This window comes from Eurypyga helias, unplaced genomic scaffold (genome assembly GCF_000690775.1).
Source record: "Eurypyga helias isolate BGI_N326 unplaced genomic scaffold, ASM69077v1 scaffold34422, whole genome shotgun sequence".
In the NCBI taxonomy this organism is placed as follows: Eukaryota; Metazoa; Chordata; class Aves; order Eurypygiformes; family Eurypygidae; genus Eurypyga; species Eurypyga helias.
The window spans coordinates 5,119-8,507 of NW_010237206.1; positions in this window are offsets into that span (position 1 = coordinate 5,119).

Consider the following 3,389-nt stretch of genomic DNA (forward strand, 5'->3'; position numbering starts at 1 on the left):
CTCTGTGAAGAATTTCTTCCTGACATCTAATCTAAACCTCCCTGATTTCAATTTATACCCATTACCCCTTGTCCTATCACTACAGACTCTTGTAAAAAGTCCTCTCCCAGCACCCTTGTAGGCCCCCTTCAGATACTGGAAAGCTGCAATGAGGTCTCCTCAGAGCCTCCTCTTCTCCAGGCTGAACAAGCCCAGTTCTCGCAGCCTTTCGTCACAGCAGAGGTGCTCCAGCCCTCTGATCATCTTCGTGGCCTCCTCTGGACTCGCTCCAAGTGGTCAATATCCTTCTGATATTGAGGGCTCCAGAGCTGGACGCAGTACTCAGCAATGATCAACAAGCTGTGCGACAGCAAAAGCAGTGCTGATCCACCACCAGAACAGGGCACTTCCTCCGTTTCAGCCCAATTTGCTGAAAAGAATCAGTCCCTCTTCCCCTCTGAAGTGCACCTCCACTGCGAGAGTCCTGTGCAGAAACCCTGAAGCCACCTCCACCATCAGAGGTGCTCCTGGGTGAGCTACGAGGTGCGCCGATGGTCTGCACGTGGCAGCAGTCCTGGGACTTGGCCCTTCTGCATTACCGCTCTCCTTCCCAGGGGCTGTTTGAGAAGAGACTTCAAGGATCCCAGTCCCAACCTGCTCTGAATAAGGAGACTAAAACTGATGCCCTAGCTTACCCGCCATAAAGGATCCAGCCATGCTATATACCCTCATCCTGCTGTTACGGGTTCCTGGATCAAACCTTCCCATCACGGAGCTCCTGCTCTCCTGCCGGCTCGTTCTCCGAGCTTTATCTCGCAGCCTGAAACCCCACTCCCGTCCTTGCACATGGGTGGCTTTTGGCACCAGATCACTGGTTAATTGATACTTTTACCCTTGTACCCCCGTATATTTCCAGCAGGGCTCTCCATAAACCACAAGATTAGTGAGGAGCAATAAATCAGCAGAGCTCAGAAACCCCCACAAGGCTCCAAGTGACTGAAACCTCTGGACAAAAGCATTTTTACAAGGGACTCTCTTCAAGTAAGGTCGGCAAAGGTATTTGATATGGGAGCAGTCAAGGGTATTTGCTTTCCAGTGTTGCATGGTAGCAGCATGTGGGACTGCTCGGGGCAGGGGGAGGCTAGCTACAATGGTCCCAGAGCTCAAGATCTGCCTCCATCGAACAGAGGAAAGACTTTTCAGGCTGTTTTTCTAATAATTAGGTAGGATCAGGAATAAGAGGACTGCTTTCCTTCCAGGATCAGCAGTAAGAAACTGTTTTTTTTTTTTGTAGAGTGAACCAGTGGGTGGTTATTAAAGAAGCAGCTGACATTGGTTGTTCAGGCCCACGTTTTCAAGTGTCGAGCACCTGAATGAGGGGATACATTTTCCAAAACGTTCAGCAGCCAGCAGCTGCGACCTGGCCGAAGGCTCAGCACACGCTTATTTTTGGTGCTCACGTCAGGACGCTTATTTACTGAGGGCACTTCTGAAACCGCTGTTCTGCTTCTGTGCAAGTAGCGGTTTGCAACCGCCAAGTCGCTTCGAGCTCCAGGTGGTGAACAGATTTGCGAGGCTGTTGACACCAAGCGTCTTATATTTGTTTATCATTTGTGATTGTAAGAGAAGCCTTTGCTTATGGCTTGACACTGACAGTTGCGACAGTGCTTTTAGAAACCGTCGTAAATAGTGAAAGCATCTGCTGATGTTCAGCCCAGCGTGTACAAGACTTCTCAGCTTTCTGCCCTCAGCCTGACGAGGACACAGGATGGTTAGGGTGTAGCGTAAGGACAGCATTTAGAGAAAGACGTGGGGTTCAAGGCTGTAGGTATTTTCCAGGGGGAAAGCTGTTGGCCAGAAAGGGGGTAATACTTTAGCAGCTAACTCTCCTTGCAGACAGAGTAAACCAGAAATAGGTAGCCTCTGCATTGCACTAGCTAGCTTCTACGAAGGAGAAAAGCCCAAGTGCAGTGTCGTGTTCTGGTTCTAGTTATCCCAGAGTTCAAAGGCAGCTGAAGTTGAGCCAGTCCACTGTCTCTAGGTACACTATTGACATGACTCCCCTCAAACCATCCATGCAGTTCTTACCCTGATAAAGCCTTGGCTTCCAAACACTATGAAATCTGAGGCTAGATCTAAATTTCACATCCTCCAGAGTTCAAAGGTATTTCTAGACTGACATGGTATTGTAAGAATGGAATAATTTCTTAATCTTCAACAAATTAACTGCTGGCAAGCAGCTCTTGTCTGCTCAGCACTGTTGTGACATGCTCCGTCTCCCAAACCGGGAAGGAATGGAAATGAAGCGCTCTTCCTTTCCGTACCTGCCTTTCAGAACAGGGTCACCTGAACACATACTTTCCTGCGGTTGTCTGAGCACCTTTTCCAATCCCAACCCACTCGCTGGTCTTTTGTGCTTGACAAAAAGCAGCCCACGTAAGCCAGAAAACGAGGAATTAGTTTGCTACCTTAGCAACACACCTCAAGCGTTTGATTATTTCCGTCTAAAACAATCAAGAGGCAGCGCAGTCCAAGGGTGAAGCCACCGGTGGCTGAGGACTCAGGAGCTCACAATGCTCTTCATAGAGACAGTGGTCTCTTACTCTGTGGGTTTATACAGAAAAGTCCCAGTTGCATCTATCAGAATAGTCTTAATCACCCCGGAGTCTGGGGTACTCTCGGGCTCACTTTGCTGCTGAATACTTCTCAAATACTTGGGAAGCATGAGTATAACCCATACTTCATGCCACGCACAACTGAGGGAGCAGTGCTTCAGCAATAGTTTTCCTTTAGTTATTTTTTAAGCGTGTTGAATAGGCTCAATTGCAAGCAGCAAGAAAGCTCTGATTTCTGTCCATCTCCATAAAGCCAACATCTGGCCACTCGGTTGCTAAAACTAACCAAGAGCTAAAAATAAAAAGGACATTGGATCTGCAGCGTGTTTTCTAAGGACCTGAAAACATTTTGCTTCGCTATTTAAGTCAGGCCACGTTGGCAGGTGCTGCACAGGGAGTAACAGACCTGCCCCTTGCACAACGCACTGACCACACCGCCTTGAAATGAATCGGCTTACGCCACGCGGTCTAGAACCCTGGACTCCCATTTCCTAATTACACCGAAAATGTTTGTCCTAAAAATGCATCAGGAACTAATGCATCCAAAGATTTTTCTTTTCCTCACTTGTTCCGCTTTTCAGCAGTAACACCAAGAAATAGGACAGAGAATTCCCCTGATTTTCTCCAGAAGGTTTCAGTCAGGAATGTCAATTTTGACTCGGCAAAACAAGCCAATATCCCAGGCATAAATCTGCAGTGCATCGGCCTTTTACTCCCTCTGAGCCCAGGTGTGAACACAAGGGACAAAGTGGCAAAGATGAGGCCTCCCCACACTGACTCCAGCTCCACCAGCAG